Source organism: Accipiter gentilis, chromosome 17, assembly GCF_929443795.1.
Source record: "Accipiter gentilis chromosome 17, bAccGen1.1, whole genome shotgun sequence".
Classification (NCBI taxonomy): Eukaryota; Metazoa; Chordata; class Aves; order Accipitriformes; family Accipitridae; genus Astur; species Astur gentilis.
In genome coordinates, this window is record NC_064896.1 from 5,008,451 (window position 1) to 5,030,997 (window position 22,547).

The 22,547-nt window shown below is 45.7% G+C and overlaps 1 protein-coding gene across 5 annotated transcripts in view; it reads left to right on the forward strand.

The window, feature by feature from the left end:
- The first annotated feature begins 1,159 nt into the window (after window positions 1-1,159).
- Window positions 1,160-22,547, forward strand: part of PHACTR4 (phosphatase and actin regulator 4) — a 68,511-nt gene continuing 47,123 nt past the window's right edge. For 2 of the 5 annotated variants that reach the window (XM_049820455.1, XM_049820459.1), the window contains exons 1-2: window positions 1,186-1,218; window positions 1,952-2,003. The gene's annotated coding sequence lies outside the window, so the exon portion shown is untranslated. Of the gene's footprint in view, window positions 1,219-1,904; window positions 2,004-22,547 lie in introns of those variants that run through there. The other 3 variants (XM_049820456.1, XM_049820458.1, XM_049820457.1) reach the window with 3 other exon arrangements.

Consider the following 22,547-nt stretch of genomic DNA (forward strand, 5'->3'; position numbering starts at 1 on the left):
GATCCCCCAGCCCCAAGTCCCACAGCACCTGGTTACTGACCCCTAAACCTCCTAACCCCAAATCCTTCCTGCCCCCAAATTCCACCCCCCCAGGGCACCCTATCATCCCCTGACCCCAAAGCCTCACTCCAATCCCCCCTAGCACCCCAGCACCCCCACCCCAACCCCCCATGACCCACCTCACCTCTTGACCCCAAAGCCTCCCCCCCCCCAGCACCCCAAACCCCACAACCCCTGTCACCCCCTGGCCCCAAATCCTCACACCCAACCCCCCCAGCACCCCCCACCCCAAATCCCCCCAGCACCCCGTCACCCCACCCCAACCCCCCACAATCCCTGTCACCCCCTGACCCCAAAGCCTCACCCCAACCCCCCCAGCACCCCGTCACCCCCCACCCCAACCCCCCATGACCCCCCCTCACCCCTTGACCCCAAAATGTCACCCCCCCAGCACCCCAAACCCCACAACCCCTGTCACCCCCTGGCCCCAAATCCTCACACCCAACCCCCCCAGCGCCCCCCACCCCAAATCCCCCCAGCACCCCGTCACCCCACCCCAACCCCCCACGATCCCTGTCACCCCCTGACCCCAAAGCCTCACCCCAACCCCCCCAGCACCCCGTCACCCCCCATCCCAACCCCCCCTGACCCCCCCTCACCCCTTGACCCCAAAATGTCACCCCCCCCCCCAGCACCCCAAACCCCACGACCCCGTCATCCCCTGACCCCAAATCCTCACACCCAACCCCAACATCACCCACCACCCCAAATCCCCCCAGCACCCCGTCACCCCCCACCCCAACCCCCCACGACCCCTGTCACCCCCTGACCCCAAAGCCTCACCCCAACCCCCCCAGCACCCCGTCACCCCCCATCCCAACCCCCCCTGACCCCCCCTCACCCCTTGACCCCAAAATGTCACCCCCCCCAGCACCCCAAACCCCACGACCCCGTCATCCCCTGACCCCAAAGCCTCACCCCAGCCCCCCCCATCACCCCCCACTCCACCCCCCTTCCCTCCCACTGCCCCTTTCCGCGGCGAGGGGGCGTGTCCTACCGCCGGAGGCGTGGCCCGCGGTGAGGGAGGGGCGTGGCCTCCCGACGGACGGGCGGACTACAACTCCCGGCATGCTCCGCGCGCGCCCCTTTCCCCCTCCCGAGGCTTCCGGCGGGGCCGGCCCGGGAGCGGCGGAGGGAGCCGGCGGCCGCGGGCAGCAGGTGAGGGCGGGCGGCCCGGGGGAGCCCCGCCGGGGGGTGGCCAGGCCAGGCCGGGCCAGGCTAGGCCCGGCCCGGCTTGGCTCGGCTCGGCTCCTTTCCCCGACGGCAGCGCTGCGGGTGGTGGTGGGAGGGGGCACGGTGTGTGAGCGAGGGGCTGTGTGGGGCGAGAGGGGCCTGTGTGGGGGTGTCGGGGGGGGCTGGTGTGGGGTGAGCGTCGCGGGGTCAGTGAGGGGAAGCGGGGGACGGGGGACGCGGTGGAGGGGGCAGAAGGGTCACTTCGGGCCGTGCTCTGCCCGGCTGGCCCGGCGGGGACCCCCGGGGCTCCCCGGAGGCTCTGCCCGCTGGGCTGGCTCTGCGGGCCGGGCCGGGCCGGGCCGGGGGCTTCCTCGGCCGGGAAACTCATCCGAGAGCCGGCTCATAGTCCAAACTCAGGCTCTAAACCTGCTTTAAAAGCAAACAAGCGGCAAGCGCGCCGGCCGGAGCTCCAATTCCTGCGCGGTGCTGTCCTCTGAAGGGCTTGGGCTGTGACTAAAAGTAAAACCTGGTTTTTCATCGGTGTTGCCGTCCTGTTGCGTTCTGTGAGAGCGCTTTCACCTTCCTTTAAGTTCTTTAGCTGAGGCAGCCCCTTTGGTATTTCTTTGTTTGATCTGTTCTCTCTTAATGTTGGTTGAAATTTGAAACGTCCCTGCTGTGCTTTCTCGTTTAATTGTTCTTTCCTTCTGTTTGCGTGCAGATGAATTATTTACCTCTTTGCCTTGCACTGGGTTGTGTTTGTCCAGGTGAAGGTAGGTGAGGGCTTGGTGCCCCTCTCTAGGGCTGGAGGTACTGGAAAAAAAAGAGTGTGATGTGAGAAGGTGCTTAATCGAGGCTGAAATGAAGTAAAAAGCCCCTCTTCTCAAACATTAGGGTGTTTAACTGTTGCTTCCACAAGCCTAGAAAGGGAAGTGGGAATGCTTCTGATTGCTCCTCCAATGTGTAAAGAAACCTTGAACTGTATAGGAGTGCGTTTTAAACTTGACGCTTGCCTTTGAAAAATATGAACGTCAGCAAGTCGTAGGCAGAATGGGGTTTACTCACAAAGGAAGGGGAATGATGAAGTTTTCTGTGGTCCATTCTTGGTGGGTAGAAGATTGGTTCAGCCGAATTAACTTGATGTGCTAGTGTTGTAGAAGTTGCATGGGAGTGTAATTAAATTCCTCTGCCTGCTGTGATTTCAGTATAAATGCCTGTTGCTCTTCAAACATACCGTTTGAATTAATCTAAATTACTTTTAAGAGTAGACAAGACCTAAAATTGTAACTTTACGTAGTTTAAATTCCTTTTCAAATGACAGTGCAAAAAAGGGGGAAATAAAGCCAAAATGAGGCCACTTATGAGGGAACCTGGCTGGCACACAGTTATGCCAATTGAAGTTAATTCCTTGGATGGTGATGGTAACAACCCCCTTTTCCCATTCAGAGTAGGTTTAAACTTGTTCGTCCAAACAGTACTGGAAACGACTGCGCTGGTCTGTCCTAAATTAGTGTGGTTTGAAGTGTGTCAGCTTGTACTTTCTCAGGGCTGGCTTTGATATCAGATAGTATCTCAAAGGGTGTTTTTGTAAGGAATGTTTCCTTTCTGGACTACTAAGAAATGGCTGGATGAGCTTTATTTGAGGCACAGAGCATCCTCAAGTCCTGGAAGATGGGGAGGGGGAGCCCTGTTGGGAGTACGGGGCAGTGCAGAGAGGCTGCCACAAACAAGGGGAATGTGATTGCATCCTTGTTTTCATGCCGCTGGATCAGTAATCTGTGATTATACAGCCTTCTACTTCATTCAATCACTGGTTAATTTGATTTCCAGTTTAATTTGATGACAGTTTTGAGAGCCAAATCACTTGTATTTAAACAAATGGCTTCTATTTTGATCAAATTTCATTGTGTTTGGCATGTGTTGGGTCATTATATGTATTAAAAATCGCTGACACTGCAGTTCCTGCAGGTCTGTTAGTTGGTGATGAATATTCAGTTACAAGCTATACAAAACCTGTGTCTGGTGGGGAGTGGGGGGGAGGGCTTAAAGCAAAACCCACGCAATGATGGAAGTTGCACTGATACTAGTTTTTTGTCGCTGTTCTAAGAGATGCTGTGCATGAAGCAAGTTGCAGATATCCTTGGGGTCATCTGGGTCATCTCAAAACATGTTCATTTTTCAGGCAAAACCAGAACTTTGGGCTACAGGGAGTGCAAGGAAGCTGGTACGGCTGTTGGGGGCAAAGATGTCATCTTGTTCCTGCTTCCATTAAAGGTGGGAGTGGAGCGTGCATAGTGAAGAGATGCTTCATGTCATTCAGAATTGGTTCCCTAATTTTGTTTAGTTGGGATTTTCTGCATACAAATGCTGTGTGGGTTTTTTGTGAGTGTGAGAATGCTTTTTTTGCTGGCGGGTTTGGAGCCCATGGAAAACTAATGGATGTGCAACTGCGGCAGCGTTAAGCCTCAGCTTTGTGTCGAGGGGAAAAAAGCCCTTTCAGAGATCTATTTTTATCATTTAATTAGTAGCTCTTGCTGACTTGTCAATGCTGCGGTGATAACTATTTCCAGTTCTTTTCTGCGCAGTGGGGTCACGCATTAGTCAGGCAGTGAATGCACCAGCCAGCAGTCATACCCTTGGCTGGCTCTGGCTGGGGGTTTTTAACTCCTTCCAAACTGTGCCCCCAAATCCAAGGGCAGATTCCAGGTGAGGAGTCAGCATATAGATACACAGAATTTTGGGAATCTTCAGCTGGGGCTCTCAAAGTGCTTTCCAAATGGTGACTGTCCTTAATTTTTCTCTGCCCCGGAGGACCTTTTGTATCTCATGAGGATCTGAGGTGTGGATGGAGGTTGGTGTGATTTGCTGATGGCAGGGTGACAGGCTTGGGTTCGTAGGTAAAAGACTGCAGATTTCCCGATTCTCCCTCTTATCTGCTGGTTTTGAGTGACTCAGATCAACCTTTCGGGGCTGGAAGGTGACCACGCAAAACCTCTAGCAATGACTAATTGTGCATTGGTATTTATGCTCCTTGCAAATGAGGAAGTGCTGTTTTCCTGATTTCTAAATGAAGCCCTTAATCTATAGATACTGTTCTTGTGTTGCTCGTTCTAGTGCTTGTGGTGTCAACTTGTTTTTGATTATCAGCTGTGCTGTGATACGGAGGTGAGAGGCAGCTCTCTCCCCAGCTACAGCCTGGTTGTCACACTGTTTGAATTTCTTTGTTTACTGATGACTGTATGCTCTTTCCACGTTGCACTGGGGAAGAGATGGGGGAGGGAGGACTAATTATCTCCAGAGAGAGGCTTTTAATGCTATTAGTCAAAGGAACAGGCTTCATCTCCTAACTGAATGAATTGTCTGAAATAACATGAAGCACCGGTGGCAAAGATAGGAAAATTGAGAGCAGTCCAAATGATTTCTCTCTGCTGAATCCTGAAAATAGATAATTTTTTTTTTTCCTCCCAAGCCGTTGGCTAGCTGCAGCAATCGGAGGAGGGGGGAATGGGTAAACAGATTGTTAACTTTATTCTTTTGTGTTTGTGCTTTTGGCATGCTGATTACAAAACACGGTTAAGAATTGCTTACCTACCAGCTGCACAGCTAAGTTCAGAAGTCGTGATGGGCAATGCATTATCACGAACTAATTAACCATGTCTGCTGAATGTCATGGGGCAAAATAAGGTGCATACTGATGAGGTCTGTTTGTGCAAGTCTGGCACTTCTCTAGCTCCTGCACTAAGCTCCTTGACTACTCCAGCTGCATGCCTTTTGAAACAGATTTGGTAAAGATCATTGGACTTTGGTGAAGCCTCATGGCGCTGGAACTAGAGTGTTTGAACCTTTTCATTTTGCCAGCTCCAGAAAGCTTAAGCTACAAGGATGAACCTCTTTGCAGACAAGTGAGGTACTGGCAGCTGGGTTTTCCTTTAGGCAATCCACAAAAGTGAACCCCTAATTAGAGCTGTGTTGCTGTAGATTAGATTTCGTTGTCTAAAATCCATCAAGATTAATTCCCACCATTGATTTTAAACTGGAGGCAGCCCCTTTTGGGCTTCCTTCATTGCCTTACACTTGCCTGCGGGAGAGCTGAATCTTTCTGAATGTGCCTGCTTTTCTTCCCTAAAGACAGATTTTAAGGGTGCAAGCAAGAAAAATTTTGCCTGGGTCCTACTGAGAAGCCTTGATTTGCAAACTTAGATCAAAGTCTGAGAGGCACTGTCTTGATTGGTGTCTGCACAGCGTTTAGCAGCTGGGCATGCTCAGGGCTCTCTCTTGGTGTTACAAACACCATGTTGCAGAGGGTGTCTTAGCAAAAAAAGAGGTTATTGCTAAACGTGGCCTTCAGGTAGGAGGTTAGGATTGCAGGCCATGTCTCAGTGGGTTTGCAGGGACTGTGCTCATGGAGGTGAAGTTTCCAGAGGTGCTTATGGACAGGGGAAAAGCCAAAGGTCATTGCCTTCAGAGAATTTGAGCTTTGAACAAAGCATGTAACTGTCTAAGCCAGTTAAGGGGACTTTGGCATTTCTGTACTCGCATGCTTTTGAAGGTTGTGTTCTGTTGTCTAATTCTTCTCTCCTACTTAAAGTCAAATCAGTAATGTTTATGTCACCAACTAAATTAACTGGTATAGGTCTGGGGTAATCAGCTGTTCTAGCAGGGCCTGCTGGAAGTGTGATTTCAATCAATATCATTTCTGCCTTGGCAAGAGCTCCCCTGCAGATGCGTAAAAGTGCTGGTGGTGGTATGTTATTGATTACTCTCATCTCCAGAGCTGTCTAAAAGTTTTTGCTGGTTTGGTGTACTGCCAAGATCTGCAGGAAGCAGGTTTGCAGGTACAGCTATTACCAGCAAGCCTTTGTATCCTAGTGCAGAAGAGACTTCAGTGGGTTTACGCAGGGATAGAAGCAGGGTTAAGAGGGTTTGGACTGGTCTTTGCTGGCTGAACAGGCTGCCTCAGGTTTTGTGGGAATGCATTTTTTTAAAGCTGTTCTGCTGCAATGTTGACAGTGGAAATCTGGATGGACCCATAGAATTTCAGTTACTGATCTGTGCTCCTGTATGGAGTGACCTTGTGCTGCCTAGGTGATCTTTATCAGCTGGGTCCTAGAAGTAGGAGCTGTCTGATTTGTGCTAGCAAGGGTGGTGGTCTTATTGTTGGGGACAGTAAGTCTAGTCTGTTGCAAACCAGGTGTAATTTACTGCTAGGTGGGAAATGGCAGAAGTAGGAGAAGGGTTGTTAAGTCCATTTGTGTTTGTTCCCCTGTAAATGGTGTTTGTGTGATGCTGAAAGACAGAACAAATAATTAGAAGCAAAGTCTTTTTCACTTTTTTTGATTAGTAGCAGGCGAGAAGTGGCATGTACCCTGTAGAGTCACTGAAGCTTCATTTACATTGTGCTGAGAGTTAAATTAGTGCTTATATCCTGCTCCTAACTTGATCTGTATCCTGTTCCTCCTGGCTGTGGATCAGGGCCAGAGGTGAGCAAGGTCAAAGAATTTTTCATCTTGTACTTCCAAATCAATTTTTAACATACAGGCCCACAATTATTGACAGAAAAAACCTGAGATTGCAGGCATGCTTAAACACGATTTCTCTTGGCTCAGCTGTGCCTTTTTAGAGTAATATCAGCCTTTGGGTGGAATTGTCAAATGAGTGCTGTCAAGGCTCTCTTGGCTTTTGCTGTCTTACGGCAGTTTTGAAATTAGCTATGGCTTTAGGCCATCTGGCTTTTCTGTTACCTGTTCAGAACAAAGTGAAGACAGTTAATAGAGGGCCAGCACTGGCAAAGCGAGGAAACTTGAGGAAAATTCATACCTGCTAACTCGACCTGACGCCTAACATTACAAGAAGTGGGGTTTTTGCTGTTGTTATTGTTCTGTTTCACTTGTCTTATAAATACTGGAATATTTTTTTTGTTTTTTTCTGAATAAGAAGATAAATAGGGTTTGCAGGGGGGGAAGTTCCTGGGCTGGAAAACTTGGCTCATGCATGGGCTGCTCAGTTGCTGTTGCTGATACCTGAGTTCAGGCTGGCTCCCTCTGTACCTTACCCAGCAAGGCTGTTACTTGGGAGCATTAAGAAAGTATTCGGCTTCTCTGGGGTGTGTTGGTGGGCTTACACAGAATGCATCTGGTGGAAATAAATAAGGGAGTTTTCAGGATTAATTTATTAAGCAGGCTTTCTGAGGTGTCTTGAACGCATGGCAGTGCATGCAGTCCGGTCACCAGCGTTAGGCATGCAGAAACCTGTGTGAACACATCGGGCTTGGAAAGTAGAATGAGAGAGTGCTGTGAGACTGCTGGATCTCCAAAATCAGTTTGACACTAGTGATTACATTAATCAGTACTATTTCTCATCTGCTTTTAGCTTCAAAACGAAGCCTTCAATCTGTATTCTAATGACTGGGTTCTGTCTACCTATCAACTAGACTGAGTACAGGGAAAATAAGGATGCTTGGGTGGACAGGCCTAATTTAGCTTCCAGCTGTGTTGCTGCCATGCTGTTTGATGTCAGGCAAGTCACTTTTTCCTGTACCTGTTTCATCCTCCTGTCTATCCTCTCTAAGATTACGTGTACTTAGTGAGGGCGTAGTCATCCTTGTGTTTATAGCTAGAGGGACATATTAATGCATCTTGGCCCTAAGGGCCATAATTAGCAGCCAGGTTATACTGGTCTGGGTCCCATCGTACTACGTGTCGTACAGTGTGTAGATGGGGCCTTTAGTAAATAGAATATGAATAACAGGAGGAAGCATTTGTCTGAGTAGCAGGTATGTGTTGGGTAAGTCCGGCAATGCAGATGGGTATTGCTGCTGTGCTCTGGTTGAATCAGCAGTGTTCAAGTAGTTGTTTCTTAATGTGCACCATGTCCTATATTTTGTGAATGTGTAATTTGAAGTTTTAGTTCTGCATTTTTTTTAAATTTGATTGTTTTTCCAGGTTTCACACTGGACTTTTCTGCCTGTGGATCTTGTTTTCTGTCTTAAGTTCCTTTGCAGGGGAGGATTTTTCAGAGCTTTCCTAGTGTATTAGGAACAAGCTTGCCTTGATTTTTTGGTAAATTACTGCTGCTCTTGGAAAGTGGTATTTATAAAGCTGCTGTGCTATATTTCAGTGTGGAAAGGGAGGCAGGGGGAGAAACTAGCAGAAATCTGTTTCTCCTTTAGTATGAAATTGTATAGGTGGTACTCTTGCATGGAGAGAGGAGCAGTCCTTGCATAAACACTGGATATATTAACATTTCTAACTAGTAAATTTATGGATAATCTCTTCTTTTGGAGGATTTATTCTGATTTGAGAGCATTAGTCTCTGGGAAAATTAAACCTCTTTTAAATCCACTTTGTTCAGACTCTAGACTGGGGAACTGCTGGTAAGCCTTGCCATCTTCCTTCAGCTTTTCTGCAGGCTTGATTGGAAATGATGTGCAGAGAGACACAGCTGGTCCAGAGGCATCTGGGGTTTGGTTTTAGGTGCTTTATCCAGTTGTGTCAAAATGGATTTGGAAACTGTTCGCACTGTTCCTGTAATGAGTGCATGCAGCTTTGAGCATGGCCAAAAACAAGCAAGCCCCTAAACCAAACAACCCAAAAGGTAAGAAAGATTAAATGTTCATGGGAACTGTGAAGTGTCTTGGTAAAGCTGCTTGTCTGCGCGATGCTGCAGTTACGAGATGCTGGGGGGGCTGTCTTCGGTGACTGAAATGTCAGTCTGCCTGCTAGTGCTGGACGCTTCCATGATTACCAAGGCATACCTCCATTTCACGTAGCTGATTCATGGCCCTGTATATTTAATCATAGTTTCTATAGCAGTTAAATCTTTAACGAGAGGGTGGAGTTCACTTTCAGTTCATTGCAGGTTTTTTGTGAATATTATGGCCGATTCATTAATGTGTTCTGCTGATCAGAGTCATTTTTATAGGGGACTAATGTTGAAGGATATTCTGTGTTTGTGGAGCATGTAATGAGTACTGAAACAACTCTAGCTTTTTTAATAATTGGCATGAGCATTTCTTTAGGTTGGTTTGTACCATGCTGTGTGGCTGCATTGCTAAGTAAATGCAAAGAGTCGATTTCCTCATGTTGGTGCAAGATGTTTAGTTTACTACCTTTTGATTATCAGTTAAGATCGTAGAACTACCTGATCATATGTGGGCGGATTATGGTGAGTCCTCCTGTGCTCTCCACAAATCGTTCCCTCGGGGCTTGACATTATCTGTTGGCTCCGTAAGTTATTGGGACACTCTTTACAACTGCAGTTTAGTCCTGTCTTACTGGAAGCTCAAATTCTTAGGTATTTCCAAGGTGACTTTGCTGCAGGAAGCTGTTTGAGCCTTCATTCTTAATACCAGTAGCAAGGGGTTTGATTTGCATAATCAAGATAATGGGGTGGATAGTGTTCCTTTGTGTTTTTAAAGCCATGTGTTGTCTTGCTGTCATGTCCTATAAAAATATGGTGCATTCTTGAACCTAGAGCACAACATTGATCCTGGAGAAGTGCATTAGGTAAATGGGTCCTCAGTGAGCAGCACTTCTGGGATGGATGACCATGCTGCTAATGAGTTGGGATTCAACAAAGCCTCGTCTGAAGTTGGTGTTAGCGGTTGCTTTTGGGAAGGCCTGCGTTGATTGTCCACTCTGTTCATCCTTGCACCCCTTTTGAGCGTGAATGCTTTAAAAGCAAATAAAGCTTTCTCGTCCAAAATTCTGGTTCTGATACGGCACGTGACGTGCTTGTGACAACGAGGGCGGTTGAAATAGGAATCTGTTGGGAATGGATTTGTATCTGCATTAAACAGGAGGAGAACGTGTCTGTTGCCAAGAGTCTGTCGAGGAGATGCTGGTTAAAAATCATTGTGCTTAGCTTACTGTGTGCAGGGTTTACCAGCAGCAGACTGACTTTTGCCCGTGTCCCTAAGATGAATCATCTTTGGGGTTAAACTGCTGTTCAAAAACAGCCAGTAAAGCGGCTCAGTTCCATCAGTGATTTTATTGTTTCACCCTCTATGGTGATGAGCTCCTGCATTACTGTAGGTGTCCCTTCCATGCCTGTCCCTTGCAGTCGGAGATCAGAGAAGCTTTTCCTGTTACACAGAGACTTTGCAGGTGAAGTGGAGGTCCTGGATTTATTTGCCTGTTCTGTTACAGCCTTGAAGGCAGAAACAGTTCTGTCCTTGCTTTCTGACTGTGGTAGCTGGGACATGAGATCTTCCAAACCTGCATTTGTGGAGCTTTCTTGCAGTTGCAGGCTTGAGTCTTAAATTTAGGGTCCCCACAGGCTCTGTCTTCAAAAAGAATTACTTGCTAGAAAGCTGTATTTCTGATGGCTGATGCTAACCGAGCTGAGCTGTCTTGCAATTGCTGTTTGACTGTGTTTGAAGTAGCCATTGTGGGGAGAAATATTTGCTGTCTTTTATCAGAGTGCTTGTCGAATAGTTTCATTCAGATGGGATAGATTTTTGTGAGCCTGGGCAACCACAGGAATTGTTTTGCAAGGTGAGACATTTCTGTTGTGATGGGCAGGAGAAATAATAATGTTGTGTGATTCATAAGAGTGATGAGTCTTTGGTTTTGGATTGGTGAACCTTTTTTTTTTTAAGGATATTAGCATTTGTCTTCAAAGAAATCCGAGTTGAAAGCCAAAAGTTAACGGAAACAGTTCCTGAGCAGTGCTGATAGGATGGGTCTTGTGGCTAGAGCTCCCAGTACGCTTGAGGGGACTGGAAGAATTGGTGCTTAGGCAATGTGAGACACACAACACCGTGCTCACAAATTCCTTCACAAATTCCTCCCCTTGTGCTCAGAGTGTGGAGAGGGAGGGTGGCACAGAGGGCAGTGCTGCGTGGGTGAATGAGGGCTCTGCCTGGGTGCAGGTTGCTGCTGTGCCGGCCGCAGCTGCTGCAGGGGCCTGGGAGCTATGGCGTAGCAGATCTGCTTCAGGTCTGCTGGGGTAATGATGAACCACACAGGGAATGCAGTCCTGTCAATAGCCAGTGTTTCAAATGGAAGCATACTGCAGATGGCCAGATTTCCTAAATGGCACACAGAGACTGCAAGTAGGGCAGAAGGGAGGGAGATTGCAGTCTCTGCTTGTTGTGCTTGGTGTGCATTGGAAAGCACTAAAAGAGTGGCCTCTTGCACTGATTTTTTGTCTTGGCAGAGGCAGCAGCAAGTATCTGTTTGAATAATCGGCAGTGGTTCTCTGGTGGCCAGGTGCTCCATTTGCCTAGTGCAGCCCTGTTCCTGCTGAGAATTCAGGTCTAGCCTAAATACCTGCAGACTTGAGGGATTATGTTGTTGGGGGCAGGTCCTGCAGGAGTGAGCAAGGCAGAAGTTAGTCTCCCATTTCAGTGTTTTATTGCTGGGTCTCAGGGCTATAGCTTCCTTTGCAAAGAGGTTATTTCCTTCCTGTAACATAGCATTGAATGGGAGGAGGGTGTGCAAGAAAGTGAAAATCTGTAGTTGTCAGTGGTGATGACTGAGCCATTACATTTTAAAATTAGTCACAGTTACTATCTAGGGACAACTGGGGCAGGTAATATGTCAGCTAGATTGCAGGACCTGATCAGCCAGTTGAGAGAGACAGTCCCCAGAAGTCAGAGAGAGTGCATGTGTGTTTTAGCGGATTGCAAGTTTAATTGGCCTACATGTGAGTTTGAGCTGTTTTTGTGGCTGGAGGATTGCTGATTTATGTTGTGATCCCTTAACAAAACAGTTCTTGTGGAGGCAGACTCTGCCATTAGGCTTTGTGTCTCGGGCCGCTGCAGTACAAAGGCTTTGCTGGAAGTGGAGCGGGCTTTCTGTGCGTGCCTGTTGTGTCCATCTGTCTGTGCTGGCTGAGGGAGAGCTGGAATTTGGAAATGCTTTTAATTGTACGGGGGAGCAGGTGGCTTTCCATTGCATGGGTTTACAATGAATTGTTTATTCCGGTGTAGATTGGGGTGGGGTTTTGTTGCTGTCTGTTGTTCCAAGAAAATGGGAGGAATGAGGGGCAGAAAGGGTAGAACTGGTTGGACTGGAATTCCAGGGTCATGCCTGGCCTTGGGTTATGAACAGCAAGGTCCTGCTCATTTCAAAACCTGGGGCTGGCAAATCCTGGTGCATTGGGATCTGTTGGTGTTTCAGGTTTTTGCTCCTAAGTGTATAGTTTTGTAGCAGAGATCTCAAATCATCTTATAAATATGAGTAAATAATCCTGTTTTATCATAATACTACCTACTCAAGAGTATCTAGCATAGGTACTCACGACTTGGGTGATCTAGCTGGCTCAAACAGCACCGAAAGGTAAGGATGGCACCTTTCCCTTGTGTTTGCTGTGGGAAAAGGACTAGAGGAGTGGGCAGGATCTGATGATTCATGTCAGATCTCTCAAGCCTGTTTGTGGTGCTGGGAAGCCTGACTTGATGCCTTCCTAACCCAATCTTATCCCTTTCTCTGTGACAGCAAGCTGTGCTCTCCAGTGCGAGACCCCTGTTTTGGGTTGCAGCTGTGTAAACACCTAAAACTGCTATAGCTGCTGAAGAAGAGGTCCTGTGTATTCAGTCCCTTCCCTTCCACTCAAGCAACTGTTTGTGGGCCATGTGACAAACAAATTGAGGAACTGCATTGAATTAAAACCAGCTGTTTCTGGACCAGGCTGGTTTTGACTGGGGTCAGCTGCTCGGTGAGATTCCTGATGCCAGCAGAGAGGAGGGCAGCAGAGCTGCTCTGTGCGCTGTCAAGCGCCTGTGAAACTGTGGCTTGTTGTCTTCTGCATGGAGCTGTTTTGGGGTGCAAGTGCAGTTGCTGTGATCTGTGTTTGGTGGTTGTGCCTGCATGCCCTCACCTGGTGCTTGCCACTGAATTGCTCCCTTGATGAAGCTTTCAGGTTTAGTTGTTTATCCAGTTTCCTTTTCAGTTCAAACAAACCCAAAAGAGCTGTGATGCTGCAGGCATGGAAGAGCCTCACTGAGCAATAAATGGTTAGGATGGTTTGTTACTGGGGGGGCTTTTACTCAGTCCCGTTCATTTTTGTGGGAAGCCTGTTCTTTCCTTTGGCTCACACAGATGAATGCTTTCTCCTGACAAAAAGCTTATTTTATCCCAAATGCGCTACTGTGTTATATTTTTGCAAGACATCAGGGAAATTGGTGTGCATTGGTTCTTATTGTGGTGTGCTCTCTTTGCTGCAAATGCAGGTATGGGACATAGAGACCTCATTAGTTTGTGCTATGGTAAAAACCTACGCAAAGCTTGACTCTGCAGCAATTTAATACCCAGACCTAACCCAACGCTGAAAGGAAGTCTTAGTGATGGGGAGGGCAGCTGAAGAAATCAGTCACTATATTCCCTTTGGCTGCTGAAACTGGGATGGAGCTAGGAAAGTGTTTGGTTGAGTGGTCTGAGCTAGTCCCTGCTGCAGAGCGGTTACAACTCAGTCCATGGGCTGCCTTTCCCTGGAGCTCCCTGACCCATCTGGAGGGACAGGAGATGCTGCAGAGAAGGTGCAGTTACAGTTTCCAGCAAATAAATTTACAATGAAGCAAATGACTGATAGTTGGCAGAGCTCCTGCAGCTTTCTGCATGCTCAGTCCTTCTGTTGGGATGTGAGAGTGCAAACCTCTTAGCTTAAGTCCCAGTGAAAGCTGCTGCAGGTTTGTGTTTGATCGTGTGTGGGTGTTTTACAGCTCACTGTATTCTGGTGTAGCTGTTTATTGCTGTTATGCAGCTGTTGTGTATCGAAACACTTTTTTGTGGACACCTCTTTGTGAATTGAAGTGTTCCTCAGATGAAGTCATTTAGGAAATCTCCATTTATAGGCAAACCCCAAAACTGGCTGACAAATACCCTCTGTGGCCTTCAGATGAATTACATCATCTGTCCAACTTTGACTTATGTCAAAGGGGAAAGGATACCTACCAATTCTGAAGATTGCTGTAAGCATCATTAATTTACAGTGTGACGCTGGGTCAGATTGGATCACGCTTCAGTTCCTTTTTACAACAAAATAGCTATTCCTCAATATCTTTTTTTATTGCAGAACTGATTTTCCCTTTAATAAACCTGTCACTGTAGGTCATTATAATCTGCACAAACACTTCCTTTCACCATCTTACTACGAGGTGTCCTTTTAGAACAGCTTGGCTTCACATTCAGAAGTGAGAAGTGATGGTGTGCTGGGCGTTTACATGCAGTGTTGCAAGCCCTACATGCAGGGACCAAGCTCCTTACCTTGTGTGGCAGATGTATGCAGCAAGTCTGAATGTGTGCCGAGTCACAGTGTACGTGCTGGAGATGACTGTCAGCAGTGTCAAAGTGGTGGGTTTTGTTCCTTACAAGGGCATGTTGTGCTGGGGTAGGGATGGAGAGGGCGTTCGACTGTGTGGCTTTCTGTGGACGTATCTAACAGGGTTAGGTGTTGAACGTGAGTGGGTATGTGTTGTGCAGTCACTCTGTGGTTAACAACTTCTCCTTGGAAGCATGGGCCGTGCTGAAAAATCTTTTCTCTCCTTAAAATGGAATATTTTACCACCTGCTACCTTCTATAAGAACTGAACCAAGGTGTGTTTCACATGACTGATGTCAGCTTTCATTTAAAATGAGTAAGTTTTCCAGCTGTAGGTAAGGATACAATCCTAACATGATTTCAGCATATTTTTACATTTCCAGAAATGCTCTCGGCTTATACTTGCGGCTGCCTGATATGCACGCAGGTTTCTAACTCCTGGGGCTTACTCAGAGCTACCTTTGAAGTCTTAAAAGTGTAGCAAAGCACTTTTTGTTTCTTTTGAGTTTACATGGCTCAGTATGGATTTAGGTCCTGCTATGTTCACATTTTTCTTAATATGCCTCTTCCATATTACATTGTTTAAGAGATCACATTCTCCTTCAGTTTCATTCCTTTTCATCTGTTTTGTTGCTCTGATATTGTTAAATCTGTTCTCTTGTTTAAAATTTGCTGGAAGTGCTAGTGTAGGTGGAGGGAGTATGGGGTACTTTTGTAACCATTCTTTGTGCTGGCACCTAATAAAAGGTCTTGTTTGCTGAGCAAACCAGCAGTTTCTGGCTAGTTGATAGCTGTGCTTAGGGGGGTGGGGGTCATGGAGTGTTTTAATGATCCTGCTGTGATGTCCAAGGACACAGCAGTTGAACAGAACAGGAAGGCTGAATGTGGCATACAAGAGAGGTCACCAGAAAGTCATAGCTTACAGTTGAAGCTGCTCGTTTTTTAAGGATTTTTTCCTTACTGGATTTTCATTCTCTTCTGAAGCTCCTAACAGGCTCTTTCTCCTATTGGACTTCTACTATATCACCTTGTGAGGTGTATATAATTCTCACTTAGCTCTTAGATGGATTTATTCAAGGTGATCCAGAGTCAAGTGATCTGACAAACCACCCAGTTGTGCTGGTTCGAGGCAGGGCTATGAGGTGCTGGACGTACCCTGAGCGCTCGTGTCTGAGGCGTGTCTCCTGTGTGGGAGATTCTCCACTTGTGAACCAGGAGCTCACTGTGGCAGGTATGCAGACTGGAGAGCCGGCTCCAGTGAGCTTACAGTTAATACACCCCAGCTGAAGCCATTTCCTCAGCTAGCGGCTTCTGTGCCTTGGAAATGTGTTTGAGATACTTGATGCTTTCTCCTTCTGTGTCCTGTCTGTTCACTGATCTGCTCGTTGCTGTTGAAATGGATTCCTCTTGTTTAATTTTGCACACTTGGTAGGAGAGCAGTTTTCACTGGGTTTACTTTCTTGGACCAGATCAACTTGCCCGCCTGCAGGGCGTGATGTGAGATTTGCTTGTTCAGTTGGGTGTTTTTCTAGCTATTGTTACGGTAGAAGGTCCTTTTGTGGCTGAAAAGAAGCTGTGATAATTTGTTGAGCTCTTAATGCAGCTAAATGTGCTGGCTGGAAATTGTCATCTCTAAACTGAGAGTTAGTAGAATGGTAATGAGAGAATGGGAGCAGGCTGAAAGAAACATTCCTGTTCATGGTGGAGTTTCAGGAGATCACCACCACCTTTTTTAAGATTATCCTCCCTGAGGTTTGGGGGAGTGTATCAGTCCAAAACCTCCAACAGGTCTGAAAGATGAATGACTATGTGTGAATTAGCAGTGGTATTGATCCCTATCTGGAGGTGTTTGGAAGAGCCTTAGGAAAGGCACAGCTTTCCCCTGAGATTAGAATCAATTTAGGGCACGTGAGGCCAGATTTCTGTAATAAGCACGATCCTCATGCAAACTGTGTTGCTGCTTCATAAACTTGGTGCACAGCAATGGAGAACTACAAATGATTTTTTATTTTTTTTTAAAGGAAATGTCCAGAAACTTTATGGGCTTGTTTTCGTGGTGGGATGCCTCACTGCCTGTACTTACATTATAGAGTTTGCCAGATACGCAGTGGGAATTAATTTCTCTGTTTTCCTAGTTATGGTTTGGGCACCTTTTTATTAAAGCTGGAGCTGTGGAACACAAGAAGAATAAATTGCCTGGGGAGGGTTTCTTTAAGGAAATTCGATATCTTAATCAGACGTAATTAGAAATTACTGTAGTGAAACTGTGAAAGAAAAAATAAGGCCACAACTGAATTGCAAACTCTGCCTGAACTGCATACTGTATGGCAAAATCTGAATGAAAATATGAAATTTAAGCCTCCTGTAGACGCAGTGACGTGATTCCAGAGTGTCCATTCAGAAAGAGATTTAATTTTAAATAGCTGAGCTGTGTCTGGTTAAGGAGGTTGACTCTATACTTTAGGTGGATAAAGACAACTACACAGCACAGGTTTCCTGCATCTCGCATTTTTTCAAGTGGGAACATTGTGTTGCCTTTCAGTATGGAATTTGATTAGAGGTGCCTGTTTTATGTACTCAAATGTGCACCAGTGAAAGCGTGGGGTTTAATCAGATTGCACGTACCCTGCGGTCTGTTTATCCCAGGAAGCAGTCGGACATGCGGCGGGGAACGAATGTGCGAGGTGCCTTGGGAAAGACCCACATGGCAGGACTGCAAATTCGGCCACTGCCTCAACTGCTGCTGGCTTTTTCAGAGTTCAGGTGAGCTTTCTGACAAATTCGTTTTAGTGCTTTGATAGTGGCTAAGCTCATACTGTTGCTTCTTTAAAAAAGGCAAAAAGAAACATTTTGGCAACTGGCTTTGCAGTGGCTGTGGCAGAGTGGCCTCATTTTGGTGAGGAAATGGTGGTTGCAAATGAAATCGTCTATCGAGTCATAATTGCAGGGGCATTACCACAGCATTGCAATATGTACTCAGCTACTTTGTTTTCATTGAAAGTTTGACGAAAATGGAAACCACAAAACTAAGGCAAAGGTGGTTTGTATTTTACCCGAGAAGCCAGAGGTAAATAAGTAACCCTATTATTACGCGCCTTTTGGGTGCGTGTTGCAGTGCAATGCAGACACAGATTATATATAGCCTAGATGATATGTGCAACCCACAGTCCTCAACTGCATGCCTTAATGGTATGTTGAGGATGGAGCTTTTTGTTGCTGATACATCCAAACAAGCTCATTCTTATGCTTCATGGCAGACAACTACAGGCAGAGGACTGAGTTCATGTTTTCAGTAGCATTCATCAGGTTAAAATGGATTTTGTTCAATAGATGCAGTTTTTTCTCAGGAGGTCCTGTTGGGGCGTAAAAGCAGCTTTTGCTACTTCAAAAGCTGTAGGCTTCCTCAGAAACAGTAAAGCCTTTTCACTGAATCAGTGCTGTATGCAGTGCTGAGACCTAATGAATGTGATGATTATCTCTGATCAGTCTCTTGTGGCAGAGGTGTGAGATTCTTCGTTGGTCTCTGTACAAATCCAAAAAGGGTGGAAAATAATTGTTAAAGCTGGGAAAAAAATGTAACTTCTTCTGTACAGTTGAGTGCAAGTCGGCAGATGCATTTATTTCTGTCGTGAAGTTGCTATTATGAGTCTGCTTACTTTGCAGTATTGGATCTTAGCTTCAGACAAGCTGTCCCATGCTTTTGGGCTGCTGCAGTTTCTTCACCCTGGAGTCAGTAATCTTCTCATTTCTAATTGTGTCCATGGTTCTGTACGGATAGAGTTGGTTAGAGGTTTTTCGAGTAAATTTAAATTGCCTGCGAGGTGTAGTACAAGAACAAACTGTTGTATGAGCAGGTATGTACTGATCACAAAGGAATTTTAATTTCTGACAAGCCCTATTGTGCTGAAATCAGTTGTGCAGAAAGACATGATGGAAACATGCCAGTTCAGAGTTGAAACAAGTGTGGTACTGCTGGGGCTGGGATTTCACAGGAGCTGCAAGCTGACCTTTAGTTGCTTTTGGAAGGGAGATCTTCTGAGCCTCCTGTCTACCATGTTTTCTCCCTTAAAAAATGCTGAGGTTAGTGTTTTTGTGGCAATGCAACAAGCTGGAAAAGATCTGGGTGAAAATGAATCCTTTTACTGGTGGTGGTTTAAGGCAATCAGGTTGACTTTTGAGTTTGAATCTTAGATGCTCAGTGTTTACTATGTTGTGTGTTGGTTTATAGCCTTTAGGAAAAAAAGGCATTTCAAGACTTTCTGTTCTTAATATTCACAAGTTTGAGGAATGGGGACCACACTCCTGAATGCTTTCCCTTTACACTAGTATAACACTCTGAAAGGTGAATTGGACTCTAGGCATTTCCTGATCTCCTGTGTGTGCTTCCTATTACTGCACTAATTAATTTATACAAAACTTGCTCTGGTGCGGAGATTGGTCTGTGGTCTAGGCTTCCAGAAACTCGGCTGGTATTTTTGTAGCTAGCTAGGGATGCTCTGGTGCTATGGTAGCTCAAGCAGCAATAACGTTATTCCTAATATGGGACTTAAGTAGTCAAGAATTCAGTTTGTCATTCCATGCTTTTTGGAAAGAGGGAGAAATAGAAAGTACAGCTTAGATTTTGGGCAAATGAGCTCTGTACTTCAAATATTAATTTTTTTTGCTTGCAGTATGCTGAAGCAGGTGCTGGTGGAGCCTGGTTCATTTTCTTAAGTCCCACTGTGCAAAAATGAGTTGGGTACTTGGATAACTGGGACCCTCTGTGGAAACTGCTCTACAAATACATCAGTTCTTTTCCTTCTCTCCTTTTGGTGTGCCCAGACTTTTCTGGTTAATAGCAAAATGTGTGAATTGCATTCTTCAGTATAAGAATTTATTAACACTCACATTTAAGGTTTCATATGTGTTGATGGATTAAGTAGTGTGTTTCTAGAACATCTTTAATATCCTGGTTTTAATTATATCAAGCTTGCTCTTCTGGCTTTTTTAAAATGCCAGGCCTGGATTGCTTTTAGTTCTCATCTCTGATCTCCACAAATGGGCTATTTTGTTTATTCTGTGTTATAATTAAATATACATCTTCCTCTGTTGAAAAGATTTCTGCAGTAGAATTGTTTTGCAGCTGTGGTGGTGGTGAGTTTTGACTGTTGTGGTTCTAGTCTTAGGTGTTGAGCCTTCTTGCTGAGCCAAGCTAAAATCTTGTCTTTTATGAAACTTTTCCAAGCTGAAACCTGCATTGCTAAATGTTGGGCAGACAGCTGATGAAATGGAGTTTTGAGAGGATGGGGCACTAAATACCAGCTGCACACAGACGTGTGGTAACCTGCAGGTGATGAGTACATCTGTCAAGCCTTCTAGGGAAAAACTTCCAAATCTACTCAACAGTAGAGGTAAATCTAAAGTTTTACAGTCTAGCTGTCAGTCAGGAATCCAGAGGGTAAGTAGTCTCTTGTTCTTGGTGACTTAGAGCTTCCATCTTTTGGGAGGTTGATCAAGGAATAGCCATGCCTTGCTACCTCCCTTTGGATGCTCTTACTCCTGTGTCAGCTTCCATGATAATAAGAACAAGAGCATCTGTCCTCTGCATGAATCAGCCATTCTGTTTTAATTTTACCCTCTGTTTTTATCAGGAAGATAATTTTGGTAGAGGTGAGCGAGCCCTTCAGCTGCTTCAAGGACAGTGAGTAGGGAAGCTGGTTTGCTATATTCATACTGCAGGGTTTTTCCCCTGCATGCATCCACACCTCCAGAGTGGTTGATCATCTGCCAAAAGGTCTGGAGGCGAATTTTAAGTGTTTACCGTACTGATAGCTAAATAGAAATAGCATTTGTCGCTGGGAGCTGGCTTAGAAGTCATGCTCTGTTCATCTCAGTGCCGTGCTTTCCTATAGGCTGCTGGCTTTTTGTTTAAGGTTTGGTAAATATGGCTCATTCAGTGAACTGAAACAACTTAGAGAAGCTACAGTGGCTTTTTGAGACTTGGTATGATCGTTTCAAGCAGAAATATGAAAAAGATTTGCTGGTTTTGGCTTGTTAGCCGAGTGAGGTGTCCATGTGCTACTGTGGGAGTCCTAAATAAGGTAGTGGTTTCTAGGAAATAGAGTATTGCAAGTTTTAATTTGGTTTTGAATTGCTTTACAGTAGGAGTTAATCCCCTCTTGAAGAGGGGGAAACTGAGGCACAGTTAGAGAAAGGGCCTTGTCCGGGGTCCAATGTGCTGGTCAGCAGCAGAGCTGCGAGTGAAGGTGGATCTGGAGTCCCACTTGAATGTTCTGCACAGCGTGTCAATGAGCATTTAAGGTTTACTTTGCGCAAGTGATGAAAAAACCTACTTGCCTACCACATCTCACAGTCACGGAGGATGCAGCTCCCTTTTCCAGTTCCTCTCTGGTAATGTTATATTACTGTGCCACCCACAGGCAGCTACCATGCTGCTGAAAAATATTTGCTGTTTGCATGGGGAGCCAGTTATCAAATGTTAAATCTATGACAAAAATCTGCTGGTTTCATTTGCTGCGCTATCTACTGTATTTAGGTTTCTCAACCCTAGTTATTCTAGTGTTCTATTTAAATTGCATTTATAGTTGTTATACTATTTTTCTGATTATTTCCAGTTTCCCACTTCTTCCACAAAGCCCTTTCCTTGTGCTAAACAGCTGCTGTGTTCCTGCTTGAAGTGATTGCTTTCCAACAAGTGAAGAAATGCAAGCCATGTTCCAGTCTGAAGTGTCGGGGTCCTTGCGAAGAGAGAGAAGCTGCAGGGCTGTTAATTATTGGTGCACCCTGTTCATTGTTGTTGTGTTGCCAGATTTGGCTGTGAGAACAACTTGGTTTAATCCGTGTCATTTTATTGAGGGGGAATATTCTGATTTACCTCCAGGATGCACAGGAGTTGACCTCTCTGTTGCGCTGTGCGTGATCAGTGCAGAACAAACTGTGTCAGCAGAGGCTGCTTGGAGGATTTTGAAGCCAGCATACCATTTGTAGCAAACGATGTTCAAACCATGATAACTGAAGGACGTGAGCAAACCAAGATTTTTAGGTGGAGTTGATTTGTTATTAGATGAAGTCAGAAAAACAGAGAAGCTTCTTGGCTTCTGCTGACCTGAAGAAGGGCCTGTGCATCTCTCTCTTCCCCTCTGTACTGCTTGGTCCAACAACAGGTTAAGTCTACCTTCACACCTTGTCTTGTAATTTATAGTAGTGCATTTGGCATGGTTGATTTGTTTAGGCTTTTTAAGAATCTCCCTTGTGATATTTAAACTCTCATCTGTGCACCCGTGCTATAAGCTGCCCCTTGGGAGAGCTGTTCTGTGCTGTTGAGTTATTCTGCTTTGTAGAACAGAATTTTAATATTGTTTACCATGCTTTTAATCTTACAGCTGGCAGATAAATTGAGTTACTTTAGCCCTTCCCCTGGGGACTTCATGGGGCTTCACGGACAGCGTACCCATAGAGTTAGGTGGAGTTATCTCAGCTTTGCAAAAATCCACTCATCTGTCTTTCTGGAATGAGTAATTGATTGGTGAGAGAATAAAATGTTGGGATTTTGGTTTTTCGAATTGCATTTATAAAAAGGGATGGACAGCCAGATCTGGTGGGGCAGTTGGGAAGTTTTTATTGTGAATCCAACCTTTCAGAAACATCTGCAGCTGGCTTTGATGCACTGAGAAGAGGCCTTCTGATGGCTTGGTTCTACCATTCGAGTAAAATTTGGTAAGCCAGGGATGAAAACTCAGAACCTCCCCAGATAACCTGTGTGATGAAGAGCAGGCTGCTCTGTGCCTGGCCTCAGCCTCCCATCTAGCCTTATTCTTCTTGTCCACTTTTTCGTGTTATAATTGTGAGCTCTTGCAGGCAGGAGCAGCCTCATCTGTCATGCGGTCCAGTGGGGACCTGCTCGGGATTTGGGCTTCTGGGTGATACTGTAGTACATAATTTAAAAATGGTGCAAAGCAAAGGACTGAACTAGCATAATGGATTAGTATTATATTTGTTTATTGATTGACTGTTACTAGCACCGTATTAGGTCAAAATAAAGTATCTTCTAGGAG